This window comes from Perca flavescens, chromosome 1 (genome assembly GCF_004354835.1).
Source record: "Perca flavescens isolate YP-PL-M2 chromosome 1, PFLA_1.0, whole genome shotgun sequence".
NCBI classification, from domain to species: Eukaryota; Metazoa; Chordata; class Actinopteri; order Perciformes; family Percidae; genus Perca; species Perca flavescens.
In genome coordinates this window covers 27,772,560-27,789,504 of record NC_041331.1, presented here as the reverse complement: position 1 = coordinate 27,789,504, position 16,945 = coordinate 27,772,560, and the positions used below count along the sequence as shown (strand labels likewise).

The window sequence follows — 16,945 nt, the reverse complement described above, 5'->3', positions numbered from 1 at the left end:
TAATCAATCTTAAAAATGTAGTACTGTAACATTAAATACTGCAATATGCTACACTCACATCACATTTGTGAAAGCCATGTAGATGTCACTGTATTTAATCCAGTCTGTGCAGTTGACATGTCAGTGTAGTATTATATTCAATACACAAGGTCTCATTCAAAATGTTTCCAAACATGTCACTTTTCAGACATTTCACACCATAGTCACTGATGAGCTATTAGCAGTTCAGGAAAAAAAAAGGTCTTGCTGCAACACTTAAATTCTTTAAAATACTATAAAACACATTGAGCCTGCCTGATGTGACCCACCATAAAATAGTAACAACTTTCTTTCATATTTATTATTATATATTATTTTCCATTTGAATATTATTTCAGATTGCATGCATTAAAATCAATATAAGATTATGACTAATAACTAAAGGTGGAGGAAATGTATATTATTTGCTTTGTCTTTGATTAGTGTGAAACATAATACAGTTTTAGGCTGTGAGAGTTCGGTCACTTTCTTTCTATCCATGATAATGTGGCAGCAAGCCACTAGATGGCAACCAATCATAGCCTATGCTCTTACTTTCTCTCGTTATTTCTTACCAGAAGTTGTCTTTTTAGAGCCATAATACCCCCCAAAAAGAAGCAAAGAACACTTTAATTTATATCAACCACCAGGCTCACACTCTGTTCCATAAAAGCTTTTAGCAGGCGCTGAGCTGATGTGTCAGGTGGGTGTGGCAGGCTCATCAGCCCTGACATTTAAGTGCAGTAGTGCTCAGAGCAAAAGGGATTGTAGGATATGAGTAGATACGGATGACAAGCCCCCCTGCGTAGATGATTGCAGTGGAGTGACAAGAGGAGACCAAACAACAGATAGAGGAAGGAGAAGGAGTCAGGAGGGGAGAGATGAAAGGCAAAAGAAAGATAAAGAGCTTTGAGAAACAATAACTCAACCCAAAAAATTACAGCTTTATCAGAATGTATATTACCTTTCATGAAGGACGAACTTCAAAATGTATTTTCTCATCTTATTATAAACTCAGTATAATGTCATTTATATTCCATCACAAGTTAATATAGTGACTCTTGTGTAGCTTCAACAAAACATTTAATCTTACCTTGACGTACAATCAGAAGTAGTTCTAGTGTCAGGTTTTGGTCTTCCTTTCAATAAGCACATGCAAGTGAAATGTATTAAAATAATGAGTAGGGAACCTGGTTTGCACCTGGACATCCTTTAACCAGACAGCCAATGATCAGGTCCGTGTAATACCTAAACAGCCAAAGTGTTGTTGAGCAAGTTACTAAATAATTACCCAGTCTGGAATGGCTGTTTTGTAGCATGACTGGACCTCTGACCTTTCTGTAAAGGAAAGAAAGTGAGAAGACATTTAAATTTACAGCATATGGAAGGTACTCTTCTGCAGAGCACATAACAGTGCTGCTCAATATACAAGACGAAGACCAAACACTACCAAGAGAAACACACATATACAGTAACATTGACATAGACTTATTGTACTGTGTATCAAGCCAAATGGTGATTTACTAATGTGGAAACTGGAGGATGTTGTGAGATCAGAATTAGACATTTGAGACATGCAGGAGGTTACCTAAGCTACTGCTACACACTGTCCTACTGTGCACATACAAATAAACACCAATTCTGTAAGCATTTTCCTGGATTAGACTGATCTTTCAATGTAGATTCTAGCAGTCAGTTTAGTCCAAGACCATACTTATTCAATGGCTGGGACAACAGCCCTTTGTAGTCTTGTTCTACAATACAGTACTTCACAACTTGCCTCACTAAAAGCCAGTGAATAGCATTTCAACCATTTACATGACATAGGACAAAGGACAGACACAGTCAAGGGATAAAAACAAGACAGAGAAGACGTGTGTATATATATATATATGTCATATCTACACTAACTGTAATCTGTTTCACAGTGACTTTTTCATTCTTACCATTTTAATGTATTATAATATATTACAAATTAGTAACACTACCAGATCACGTGAAATATTTTTTAACAGAAATCTGTCAAGTATGTATAGGCAGTTATTCCTGCAAGTAGCTGAAATTATGGAGTTAACCTGTGTACTCCTCAAGCTTCAACTCATCATCTGGAACACATTTCAATTCAAATACTACAGGAGATACAGTAATACTGTCCTCCCTATAGAATGTACAATACTGAAACGTTTTCAGTACTAATTACTGCATCCAATATACAGGAGAAAAGGGTAGTATTTAGTGGGTAGAAGAAAACTTTGTCCTGGGGGTTATTACAAAGATGGCAGGTATGTTATATTTTGCAGGACTAAAGACTAAACACATGATGCTTATTTTTATATCAACAGAGCACTACAAAAAGTTGGATTTAACAACATTTGCACATGAACAATATTACTGGACTATTATTTATTTTTTATTTTTCCTGTAACACTTGGACATCACTCAATATTTCCACTAACCAGATAATAAATGTTTTTTAATGTTGCTTCTTAATTAATGATCAAAGTGATTAGACTTAGTTCTAGGCAGAAATTAGAGCCATCTTGTGGAAGGCCATCTGCAATTTAACATGTCCTATGAAGGAAATGAAAGCTTCTTAATATTTCACATTTAGTTTCAGATGACACACAGAGTGCTGATGTTTCTCCAGTCACACTGGCTACAAAATAGGTAAAGATAAAGATGGATGCAAATAATCCATGAAGAGCAGGTTATATTGAATTGGCTTTTAAATGTAAATTACAAAAACTCCCTTGTGTATTTGTATCTGTTTCTCTTATGCTCCCCATTCCTTCTCTGTCACAAAACAGAGTTCTGAAGACAAGCGACATACACACACTGACAGGGACGGAGATCCAACCACCTTTGGCACACACACACACACACACACACACACACACACACGTGCGCGGACACCCTGTGGCACTACAGCTAGACCTGCCACTCGGACGTTCACCGAATCAGACGGACAAATCTCTAACAGACGGCTTCTGACAAAGAGATTATCACCGTGACAGGAGAAGTGTGTGCAGCTGTGGGTGGTGGAGTTTACAGCGGGGGGATGGTGGGGGGGGGGACTCTTTGCGCATTCACACATTTGGCTCTTCTCTCTCAACATACCAGTGTTCGGAGCCTAAGTCAAACTTCTCTACAAGATATGTTATTGTCCATCGTATGTATGTGTGAGTCGGAGAGAGAAAAGAGAAACACACATATACAGTAACATTAACATAGACTTATTTACTGTGTATCAAGCCAAATGGTGATTTACTTATGTGGAAACTGGAGGATGTTGTGAGATCAGAATTAGACATTTGAGACATGCAGGAGGTTACCTAAGCTACTGCTACCCACTATCCTACTGTACACATGCAGATAAACATCAATTCTGTAAGCATTTTCCTGGATTAGACTGATCTTTCAATGTAGATTCTAGCAGTCAGTTTAGTCCAAGACCATACTTATTCAATGGCTGGGACAACAGCCATTTGTTGTCATGTTCTACAATACAGTACTTCACAACTTGCCTCACTAAAAGTCAGTGAATAGCATTTCAACCATTTACATGAATCATGCAGTTTCTTGTCTTGCGCTATACTGACATTGTGCAAAGTGATGTTCAATCCCTATTTATAAAGAAAAATGGCCTAAAAAGTACCTTAGTAATTAAGTAGTAAACGGCTCTTGCTATGGTTACTTTATTTAGTACCGTTATATCAGACTCAGGCATTCACAATGTTGAGACCAACGTAAACATTGTTAGCTCTTTATGCAGCATCATTTATGAGTGATCAACTTCAACAAACAGTAAGTTGCATGTTGTGTATGACATGCAGCGTATGACACATTACACTATACATTGTCAAATTGGTTTATGTGTTTCTCAATTTATGGGTGTTTATTTAGTTGCACTGTTTTGTAAATATTGTCAAAGTGATAAAGATGTTTTCTTTAAGTTGCAGTGAGCTCTCTCAGCCGTATAAGGGTCACAACTTCACACTTTACCCATGCTTGTGGTCCCTGTTTTTTGGGGTCTGTTCCTCAGAATTAGATCTTATACAAATAAGAAGAAACTAACAAAGGACAGATACAGTCAAGGGATAAAAACAAGACAGAGAAGACATTTTATATATATATATATATATATATATATATATATATATATATATATATATATATATATATATATATATATATATATATATATATGTATATGTCATATCTACAGTAACTGAAATCTGTGACTTTTTCATTATTTCCATTTTAATGTGTTATAATATATTACAAATTTGTAAATCTACAAAAACTGATGAGTTCAGAATTATCTTCATTACATTAATCATTTATAATCACAAAATATTTTAACAAGAATGCCACCAAGATTTGCTCTAATTGCATGAAGGTACCAAGTGGCCACTGTGGATGAAATGGTTGATGGGACACAGTTTGATATTTCCTGGCACCGTTTTCAACAAACTGCAAATTGCCACAATAATGGTGATATAATCATGTAATCCAAACACAAATACACTCACAAGTCAAAGGTGCCAGTGGAGGATAAGTGAAGCTCTACAGAAAGTCAATTAATCTTTGCAGTGGTCCCCCTTCCCTCCACCCTGCTTAAAAGCTTCATTTACCTCCTATGGAGAAGAGATAGAAACACCATTAGTGAGATGATGGCAGGACTAGAGAGGGGAAAGGAGAATCTCACAGTTGGATGAGCTGAAACAGTATAGGCCCCCGTCTCTTCAAAAAGTGTGTGTGCGAAAAAAAAGGCGAGAGCATCTTCTGCATGGGTGAGCTCAATTAGGTTCTATCTTGATTATCAAAGGTAGTGGCGTACAACTTTTAAGGCGGAAGTGTGCTTCAAATCCTGGGGGCTGGCTGACCTGCAGAGTCAAGCAAGAGTTGGACAGATAAAAGTGGAGATATGACTGATGGGTTTCCTGCTGCAGAGAGGTGCTATGCAAGGCGTACATTAGGGGATAAGACCTCAACCATTATTTCCATATGCAAGCTGATGTCTTTGTGCATCTGTGTGCATCTGTGTGCATGTGTGTGTGTGTGTGTGTGTGTGTGTGTGTGTGTGTGTGTGTGTGTGTGTGTGTGTGTGTCACATGGGACCCCAGCTGGATAAATGATGATCATGTGTGTTTACATGCACGCGTTTGGGTGTGTGAAATGCCAGTGAGCATATAGGCTCTGCTTCACTGAGCTTGGCTGGCTACTAGAGCACAATTGGGGGTCTCTCTGTGTGAAAGAGGTCAAAACACAAACACACACACACACACATACAGGGGCAAAAACACAAATAAGGAAGTTTGGCTGAATACTCATGACTCCGATAATCAAACAGTATGCTAATCAGGGAGTTCCTTTTTCCATGCAGAGACAAACAATCCCCATACGAATGCCCGAGTTAGAATAAGTCACACTTGGGATGCTATTGAAATTCATGTCACATATACAGTACATATCACAATATTGTTGCATTATTTTGTATATTTCTTGACATTTAAATTCAAGCCACCTGAGTTCACCATTTTATTTATTATGTAAGTCAAGGTGCAACATGCTTTCTTCTCTCCTCGCATCTACATCTCCTGCCATGTGAATGTGTTTGTGGCTCAATGTGTCTGTGTGCCTGTTCACACTAGTCTAGTGTGTAAACAAATGTTTTGTCCCAGTTAACTAGGTCCCAGTCGGACCAAACCTATTTGGCATTGGTCCGCTGATGCCGGTGTGCACGCGTTTGGGTCGCAGCAATATATGAGCGGGCATATGTGTGTGTTGTGAATGTGGCAGCCGGGGGATAGCATGCTACGGCTGCTGCTGACACTGGGCCTGTCTGCCTGGTGTGCCCCTTTCTGCACCAGTAGAGCTGGCACTGCCTCCTGCCTCTGCCCAGCAGACTCGCAGTGCGCCAGCTGGGCGCTACCAGGAGAGGCCCTGCAGAGAGAGGACGCAGGTCAGCCGTGACAGAGGGATACAGCGAGAGAGAGAGAGAGGTGTGGAGTAAAGTGGCAAGGTCTAGATACAGAGCAGGGATACAAACATACTGGAAGAGGAAAAGGAGGGCTGCAGTTGCAAGACAACCCCAAAAAATAAGACCTTATGTTTATGCTAATCAGCCAGCTTAACTGTTGTTCAGGCCCTTTGATGGAAGTACCACCATTAGGAACTCTTAGATTTGTTATTTTTTTACATTGCACCTATATTTCAATTTTCAGTGAGGCCTCGTCAGCTGGGCCCCCTGCCTCTCCACACAGGCACGCACGCACGCACGCACGCATGCACGCACACACACACACACACACACACACACACACATATGGTAGTAATGGTTGAGGTCTAGCACCTTTCTGCAGCAGGAAACCCATCAGCCATATCTCCACTGTTATCTGTCCAACTCTTGCTTGAGTCTGCATGACAATAATAGAGGCCAGGGTCACATCACCACAGCGTTCACAAAGAGAATGATGGCAGGTATATTCAGTACTGGTAATAATAAAAGTGTTATACAGCCCATAATAGACCTTGAAAAGTAAAGGCTTGTAATTTGTTTAGTGACAACGAGGAAAGAGCCAGGGAAAGTTTCAGGACAAACCTACCTCCTTTGATAGACGAGTGAAAAGGTCTCGGAGGAGGAGGAGGAAGTCTAGGATCAGAAAAAGCTTTTCTTCTGTCTGGAAGGCTACGCACACACACACACACACACACACACACACACACACACACACACACACACACCTGTGTAAACTGCTATTTGTAAAAGACACAAATGAGTTGCCAAAGATGTCAAGATGCATCACTTTGCTCCATTCTGACATTTTCAAATGATAACAAATTAGGTAATGTAAGACACATAAGTTCATTTGGTGCTTGGGAACACCTCTAGAGGATTTAGGCTCTGTGTTTCTTGGTTTGCTCATCCATGTGTAAATAACACTTTTTGCAATGTACAGTGATTAGGGGAATTAGAGACCTGCTTAAGAAAATCACAGTGTGTGCTCATCCACTAGGAAGTGGGGTTGCTGCAACGTACAATGTCAGACATTGACGCTGGGCTGTGTAACTTTTTCCACTAATGAGTTACACAGTTATTGAAACTAACTTTTAATCATATGTTTTGAAAGTCATGTCTTAAAATTGCCAACTTACTTTTACTTACATCTGCATATGCACTTTTGTAAGAGGAAGCAAGTGTTAAAAAGTTGAACAAACACTGCCAGATGCAGTAGAATCACCAAGCATGGATGGTGTGCCCTTCATTCTCAGATCTTGTGTGGTTTTTGCAAAGTTTTTAGTCCCTCACAGCTCAGCTAAAACAATACTTAAATATTTCTTAACTGCACAACTTTTAAAGTCAGTGTAGTCTGCCTGACTCCAATCATGCGTGGTTCCCCACAGCCAATGTTTGCCTAAAGGCACACAATACAGCCACACACAACTTGAAATGAAATTAGTAAATTTAATAGTATCACAAGACAAAAGATCACACAGATCATTTCACATTTATTACATTAGATAAGAATTTTGGTTAGAGTTGCAGTGACATTTACTCTATATAGGGTAAAGAAAAGGTTTTGCATAAATTGATAAGTGAACAAAGTTGGCCTGGGAAATGTATATTTCCAAACTTTTATTAAACGTCCTTCTTCGTGTCAGGTGTCCTGAACAGAATACTTTTCAAAGTTGCACATACATACGATTTGCATTTTAGGTGATACAACTAATATCCTATGTGTCCCTTGTCTTACTGGTCAGACTTTACTTGCAGGTAAAGTTTGATGGAATTGGCGTTCTACTTTTCAAATTATACCACTTGGATATCTTACTTTTGGCCAGTTCTACTGCTAAACTACCTTCAACAACAGCCACACAGGCTTCATCCCACATTCAAAAGTAATGTTTCAAGAGTCAAGTAACAAACTGAACTTAAAAATGAAAGAAGCGATGGAAAAGTTTGCAATGAACTATCAAAGAAGGAATAAAAAAGAAACTGACCAGGATGGTGTGTAGCTTAATGATCCTGATCTAGATTTAGGCACCAGCACTCTTGTCCCTGTGGTCAGTCTACAAAATAATGAGTTTAGCAAGGTGACAGCACAGGCATGTCAAAGGTCTCTGACCCTTTCACTAGAGGCTTAATCAGAGAGATTTGCAGAGGACTACATAAAACAAAATACAGTTGAGGGTTAACATTAAGATGAAGTTAGCGACAGAACAAAGACTATATATATATATATATAAAGACTGTATTCTGATGCCTTTCTACGCACACCTGAGATAGGTACCAAAACATTTTTAAATATAGAATGAAAGTCTTTCAACCATGTCCGATGAGGGGGAAACACTTCTGACTAAGAAGGGAAACTGACAACAAGGATAAGACAAGTTAGGAAGTTATTTTTGGCACAACATATACATGCCAAATACAGTACAAATATGTAACCCTGCTGCCTTAAAGGATAACAGCTGGTTGCGTACACCTCTACCGTCACATCCCCATGTCGTCCTGTAGCTCAAAGCCCAACTGTGCTGGCTTTTGACTTTGCAGAGCTGCAAGGCCGTACCTTAAGCATCAGAATCAATGGAGAAGTCATTACACCACTAAAAGCAAAGGCCCTGAACACCATCACCTCTGTTCTCCTTCTATTCCAACCCTCCTGCCCCACCACAGACACTCTCCGAACACCCCACCCTAGCCCGTGCCTTCTCCAAAGCGGCCTCTCTCCCGCCCCCTTGTCCATGGGCCCTGGGTCTCTGGCTGGGGCAGGCTGGCACAGCTGTGCCGGGAGCCGTGCTGTCACAAGCGGTTAGGGTGACAGCCACTCACACTTCATAATGTCCCTCTCACAGGTCACCGAGCGACAAGCTGGGTCACCTCGCTCCAGCAGGCAGCCCCAGGGGAAGCTGAGTGCCCCCCCACCACCACCTCTCCATCAAATCCCCCCAACCCACCCTCCATCACTTCACCCTCCTATTGCCCAAGAAAATAGAGAGACAGAAGGGGGCAGGTGGAGGGAAGAGGTACTCTATTGAGCTGGGCTAGGCTACAAGAAGCTCTCCACACCCGAGACAACGCCAGGGTCACGATTAGGGTGGGCATGGCGCTGATAGTTCCTCTGATACAGATGATGCTGGCAGCATGGGTTAGGGTCAATGTGAGCTGCTTAGATGGTAATTGTAGACCTCAGAGGAATATGATGATGTGCTGCCACTCTTGATACTGTAGGTCTTTAGGTAATGGTGTGGAATGCAATAAAAAAAACAGTTGTCATACAATCATGTTGTACAATAAAGCTACATTAACGCTAAATGTGATCAAATGTAATAAAAAGTTGTATTATTTATACATGAATATAGGAGGAATTGTGTCTTAAAATGGATTTAATTTTCTTGTCATCCTCCATATGGGTGAAGGGATGGTATGAACTTGGTAATGGCCATAGGAGAGCACCATATGCTCCTAATATCTGCCATCCAACTGTCATTAATTTGCATTACCTCTGCACTCAACCACATTATGAAGTCTAATCTGATAGCAATACAAGACTGAACAGACAACATTAAAATTCACATTAGTGGGCTTATACTGTCCCTCTAATTGGTTTGCCATTTTCACCTAATGCATAGCTTTTAGGTCATCTATATTAAAACTTGAATTAAGTGGCTTGCCCCTTAAGTATTCTTATAATATAATAAATATGAAATTGCCTTTAAATTAAATGGTTACCTGTCTTGAAATATGTGAAAATAGTTTGAAAACAAGAGTTTAAACAGGTGTACTGTATACAGTATGTGAGAACTGCACAGAAAACCAGGGAACTATAAATGATGTGTTTTCCTTCTTCATGCACTAACAATCGACAAGTTAAGCATGTGAATTTAGGGCCAGATAAGCTAATTGGATGCAATGCCTGCAGTTGGCTTCAGCTGTGAATGAGAAGCCTCATACCTAATTCCCGTTATTCAAACAGTCACACCCTGAGAGCGGTTAATTCACTGAAGGTGCACACCCACTGAACAATGTGTAGCAATTAATTTCGCTCTCCCTCCCACATCTGGCGCTTCTGTGTGACCCTGCCTCTGCTGTTTCGTGCCGCTCAGGCTGGGCAAGCCTCTGCAATTTCACACGTAAGGGACCCCAATGAAACGTGAAAAGAATATGTGGCATTGTTAAATTGCATTAAAGAGTTTCAAACAGTAGATATGTGCACCCCCTCCCCTGCATGCTACCAAGAAAACAAAGCAGTAAATGTGCTCAAATGCTCAGTGATGAGGCGTAACATAATGTAATACGCACCGAGGGTGCATTTTCACAAAGGGGGAAATGTCATCATGAGGCCCTATCCAATCATGATACACAACTAAGGAGAGGGACATGAACTTGATGCCACAACAGGAGTCTCGCAAAGGGACTGTCAGACCCCTCTGGGTCATGCATCAGAATGTCCTAATTTATTTTGAACTTACTGTATTCACATTATCCTCAGAGTGAAGAGCAGGTTGAATCTAAGTACACTCAAAGATCAACATAGGCCAAAACCAATTAGTCCATTAACAGATTCATTGAGCAAAAGCAATTTTCCTAATCAGTTAGAAATTTAAGTCATTTATCAAGCAACAATTGTAGACTTTAACTGTTTTAGCTTCTCAAATGTGATGATTGTCTCTGTTACGGTGATTCTTTGGACTGTTAATTGGACAAAACAAGAAATTTGGAGAGGTTAAAGGTACCCTGTGGAGTTTCTGACCACTAGTAGCACTAAAGAGCAATGATTTTGTTTGTTTTATTATACTCAATGCATTTTCATGAGAAACAGTAAATGTAAACATTACATGTGTTGCACCTTTAAAGGAATAGTTCAGATTTTTTGAAGTGGGGTTGTGTGAGGTACTTACAGCGAGCTAAGTAATGTACTGCTGTGAATGACAAAAATTCTAAACTATACATTTAACTTGGGCTCAAGGATTGAGATTATTTTTCTGACTAAATGATTAAATGATTAATCAAACAAACACAAAAGTCAATAATAATAATAAATGTAACCTTGAGTATTATGCAGGTAACCGACATCTCATCTGTTGATTTTGAAGTCTGCATTTGTATAATATTTACTTCTTCTTCTCCTTTCTACATACACACCATTCTCTCTCTCTCTCTCTCTCTCTCTCTCTCTCTCTCTCTCTCTCTCTCTCTCTCTCTCTCTCTCTCTCTCTCTCCCCCCCCCACTGTGCCAGTCACCCTGCTCTAGGGCTCTGGAGATATTTCAAACATATCTGGGAAATCAATCTTACAGCAAACTGAAGGAAAACATCGAATGTCATTGAGCAATAAGTATGAAGCCTGTCAGAGGTAGAGCTGAGGGCTGGGCCTGCGGCGAGTTAGGCCTGCCAGTGTCCCAGTGAGAGGCCTCGTCAGCTGGGCCCCCTGCCTCTTCACACAGGCACACACAGGCACACACACACACACACACACACACACACACACACACACACACACACACACACACACACACACACACACACACACACACACACACACACACACACACACACTCTCTTCTGACAGGACGTTCAAATGCAGTTTATGCTGTTATGGCAGTTTTGGTTCACACCACTTCCACCTCTCTTTTGGATATATACATACCTAAAATACAATTCTCATATGTCATGTATTGTTTTTTTTCTTTTCTTCTCATAATCAAATCAAGTTTTGAAAATAAACTTGCTGGGCATTACTGTAAACAAAGGCATACAGAGTATTTACTGTGGCACAACATAGGGCTGTAAAAAAAATTCAAGTAGCAATTATTTTCATTGATAAATCATTTTGACACAACCCACTACACTTGCCCAGAGTCCGAGGTTATGTCTTCAAATTGATTGTTTTGTCTGACAGTCCAAAACCCAAATCGATCAATGAATCAGTTAACTGTTATCATTATACAAACCTTTTGTTATGCAAATGAATAACTCCAGGCAAACTGTAATAATAAAACAAAACTAAATGAGTTAACTAACTTTTTGTTCTACATGTGCAGAGTGTTGTGTCATGTAAGCATTGGAAACACTTTATTGTATTGAACATCAGTTTGATTATTTCAGATGTAATTTTGCACATACATTTAAAATATTTGGGATATATACTGATATGTAATATTGATTTTAAACATTATACTAAGCCCTAACATGACACTCTCTCACACAAAAAACCCACATGCTCTGAATCTAGATGTCCTCTAGTAGATGGTTCAGGGTTATCCTTTACATCTAACAGAGGCTCTCAGGCAGTTACACAGACATGGAAAACATGAGAGAGGAAGATGGATTTCAGGAGGCAGGAGGGGAGAAGGGCATGAGAAAGAGAGAGACCAGGCCCAGACAGACAAGTGAAGGGAAGCAGAAATTGATGAAACAAGATGTCACCATTGATGGGTCATTACACCCAAGTAAGCATGGGACACTAGCTGGGCCTGCACCCCCCTCTTTTTCTCTCTCTTTTTGTCTCCCTTTCTGACAAGGAACTACAAGATATGCTATTGCCTACGTTTCTCACTATTACTTTAAAGGCTCTGTGGCGATTATCCTCACGGTACAACAAATCACTGCAGTTCAGTGTTGCAGCATTCCTAATTGGCCCACATACACGTGTTTACATCTCCAGGTCAATTGAATTAGGTCTTATAATGAGCCTGGGTGCTGAATATCTAAGGCAGCTCAGCACATTGAGGCATAAACAGGCACAAATCAGGTGAATCCAGTTAAGAGTGTTTACACTTTACAGCACATGCATCCAGTATTTGTCTCGCGGTCCCTTGCTGCACCCATCCTGTTGCTTATCATCAAGCCTGCATGAAGATCAGGGCAACGGCGTCTTTGATGCCACATCAACGGGTCGAGGATATGAGATCAAAAAGTGACACTAATCTACAAATCCCTAGTGTGAGAGTGTAATAGTAAAGCTCAACCATTATTTGTTTTAAAGCTTACTCATTATTTGGTGACTACACACACACAATGTCCATATCACACAGCCACTGACCACATCCCAGATATGAGCCAGTTGTTAACAGTGAAATGTTAATATATGGAAGAAGTTTGGGTGCAATTATAAAAAAAGGTCTGGATTTGAGTCTGTGAGAGATGAATTACTAATCTGTCAGTGATTTAGAGTGATAATGAAATGTTTGTTTCTATTGATGGATAGGGGAGCCTGGATGAGCCCTGTGATGTGAATATAACAGAGTGGGATAAGGATTTTATGGTCCTTAGGCTGTGCAGTGGCAGAGAACATAGAGGTTAGCGTTTATGTAGCAGTGCTTGAACAGATACAGGAGAGCCACTTGACTATGAAATGTAAGGTTTTATGTGTTCACTGTCTTGCATCAACTACTCATACATTACTCGTATTGAACTGTATAATGAACAGAATATTAACAAAATTACAATAAAAGCTCATTGACAAGCTTTGTTTACTTGATTCAATAATGATTCATTGTGGCTGTAAATATATGTTTGTGTGTGTGTGTGTGAGAGTGTGTGTGTGTGTGTGTGTGTGTGTGTGTGTGTGTGTGTGTGTGTGTGTGTGTGTGTGTGTGTGTGTGTGTTTTCTACATCATGTACAAGCCAACAAGCATAACTTTGACTCCTAAAATAAAAACATAAGTGAATGCAAATAATTCAATCAAAAAATCTCAAACCCGGGCCTCGCCATCTCCATCAATCAAATGAAAAATACCAAACTAATGTAGTCAGTGTCAGATAATAGTTTCAGGTTGTCACACATGAAGAGCGGAGCGGCCCAGAGGGACCTCACATCAGCCTTCATGTGTGCATTTAGACTAGTGACTGGAACTAAAACCTGGCTCGTGAAAACCAACACGCCTTGGCTCCATTGGGACACACATAAGCGACAATAACAACCAAATTAACCATGCACATGCAGGCGTCGGCGTGTTGAGCTGATATCGGTGAGCCGTGGGCTCACTCAGTGGCGTTGGGTCTACTCTGGTCCACTGAATCGAGGGACTACAACAAGCCATCGTGCAGCCAGGAGTCTGCACTGTGAAATTAGACTGGGGTGTGAAAGTGGAAAAACCAAATAAGCATGAGGTTGAAACACGGTATCACGCTCTCTCGCATGTCTCATTCCTGCACCTCAACACTGTCAAACTCGATAAAGAAGAAAATTGTCCACGATCAGAAATATCTTGGTTTCTCTGTTGTGACTGATGTGCCATCTTTGCCGCAAGCTTGATAAAATACTGTCTCCTTTATCTCTATCTTGAATTACTAAGCCATGCACATATCTCTCAGCCAGCAAAAGAGAATAATGAAGCAGTTTGAAAACCAGAGTGAAACTTATATTCTTACTTTTCCCAAGCATTTTTGATTTTACTTCAAGGCAACAAAGGTCAAGAGACTGCAGCTAAATAAACAATGACCACCTAGTTAACTTTTTATCTTCCTCATAAGTGTATTGTAGTGTTACTTTGTTATTATTTTGACATTAATTTTGACAAATCCCAACTGAGGATCTCTTGGCTGCATTCTATCAGATATCTTTCTGTCAATCTGCAATCCTCCTTTGACTCTCAGCATGTTGCTGCCTCCATGCTGGCTACTCAAAAAAACATCCACAGAGACCTGTCTAACACTGCTTAACACACACACACACACACACACACACACACACACACACACACACACACACACACACACACACACACACACAGTTGTATTGCCCACCAAAGCAACTTTTTCTTGACACTCAAACAACACACACTGACACCTCTTCCCGTTACCTTAACCTTTTGGGCCTTCACTGTCTTGGTGGCATCTGAAGTTGGAGACTCCAATTTTAGTATCCATGACCAAACACACAAACACTCTCACACAGCAGCTGAAACAGTCAACATGAGCTAGCAGAGAGCTGGTCTACAGCACTCTCACCACACCAGGCCTAGTTATACTCTGCCTGTTTGAGGTACACTGATTACTGATATTACATACACACACATACACTACCTTCACTGCAGGGTATGTGTAAACTCACCATGCAGAAGCAGGTCGCTGCATTAAACACAAGCATATGCTAGCAAGGAGTCTTACTATGATCTTGCACACAGCACTCCACTAGACTGGGCTTCAGTACGCTACACTTGTCTGTATTCCACTGCATTACATTGGGCAGAGCAGGCTAATGGTAGCTGATGCACTGCCACAGTGTAACAAGTGCAGGGCCTTGCTAACAGGATGCTGGGCTAGGCTAAAGCAAATCAAGGCCTCCTGCAGTCATTGGTGTGAGAGCCCATTTTCACAGTTCACACCCGACCTGCTAATTGCTGATCATTCATTCACGCTCTCTGTTGATTGTGCAGGCAGGGGGTTGGCCAATCGTACAGTTTGCTAATGTACCGTACATAGTGAGGATAATCAGGGAGAGCAATAAGCATGCTTATGTTCTGTTGGCCATGAAAGCTGAGGTCTGGTAATCTGGGAATATTTCAGAGAAAGACCATGACTGAGTTGCGTGAGTTGTCGGAGCTGCAGGTCGGGACAGTAACGGAAAACAAAAACTTTTAAACTTTTAATCAGTGAAATCTAATGATGCTCATTATTAAAAAGTGTACAGATGTCTTATCATTTCCATGCCCATTTCTGATGATAATGTTACTGTTTTAAGTTTTAGTGCAATAGACCCTCCACTTTTTTTGTCATTTCCTTTGGTGAAGTTTATATATTATATTCTTGACGCTGAACACCGATGCAAATCTGTTTTTGCAGTCACTTTCTGCAGAACTGCTTTAATTTGCAGTAAATATTGAAAGCATTACATACACATTTCAAACTTGCATTTTCCTATAGCAGGTTGATCTCTGATTGATCTTTAAAAACACATTAATATGTTTTTAGGCTATTTTTGTCACCTTCCATGAAATCCATTGGCAATTCTGTAACTTGGTGAAGCAATTTGTGATTAGATATTAACTTATAAAGCCAGAAAGATTACATCTGCACATTTTAACGCTTAATATATAAATAAATTGCCAAACATTGTTACCCTCTTGCCAGAGTACTGTAGGTGACCATACTGAAGGCAGTTTCTGCACTACATTTCAGACCATTCGACACTGACAAACTTGCTCTAGGTTTGACAAAATATTTTTTCTATGGTTGCACAGTACGCTGGACACCATAGAACAGATTGGCATTGGATGGTGTGATGTAAATTGAGTGAATTTAAACTTAATAGGCTACTATGGCATAGAATTGACTGATTGGGGCATTAAAATCACAAAATAGGTGAGATACAGTGATCACAATTTATCATTTTGTTCCACCATTGTTAACATTAGCTTGCATGCTATTTGAAACTCAAAACTGTTTGAACCTATCATTGGTTGCAGGTAATGTATGCTGCACTGTGCCAATTCAGTTCATGAAAGATTCTCAGGCCTAGCAGCCCCAACAGTCAAAAAGGCATAATCTCTTTTTGCGTTTTGCTCTCCTCTGTGCTCTATTATAGGAATGAACAACCATAGAGGACAGAAAGTATTAAGGTTTTCATTTTAAACACTACACCAGATGCATTTGCTGATGAACACATCTTAAAGCAGAGAGGAGGAAGTGATGAGTTATATCAGCAAAAGTAGTGTAGTGAAAACTCTTGGCCCTCTATGGGACACGCTTATTTGAGCTGTATCATCTTAAATATCTTGGTCACAAATAAACATTTCACATGCTATAAAGGGACTACACAACATTTTGGTGGTTTTGATCATAAACTAATCCTGCTTTGTGTCATTAGACTGCTATATTACTGTATTTTGAGGTGATGTCCTTAATTGGAATGTCATTTGCTCTCTTTAACAAAGATTTATTTTTATGAACCTTTCAAATTTCTTTATTCAATACAAAT

At 40.0% G+C, this 16,945-nt stretch overlaps 1 long non-coding RNA gene across 1 annotated transcript; it reads right to left on the bottom strand.

The window, feature by feature from the left end:
* Positions 1-412: 412 nt before the first annotated feature.
* LOC114561254 (uncharacterized) lies at positions 413-15,250 on the bottom strand. The gene is made up of 3 exons (XR_003693337.1): positions 15,080-15,250; positions 1,112-1,356; positions 413-819 (listed from the first exon to the last, which is right to left on the bottom strand). It is a non-coding gene; the product is annotated as an uncharacterized LOC114561254 (long non-coding RNA).
* Positions 15,251-16,945: the final 1,695 nt, after the last annotated feature.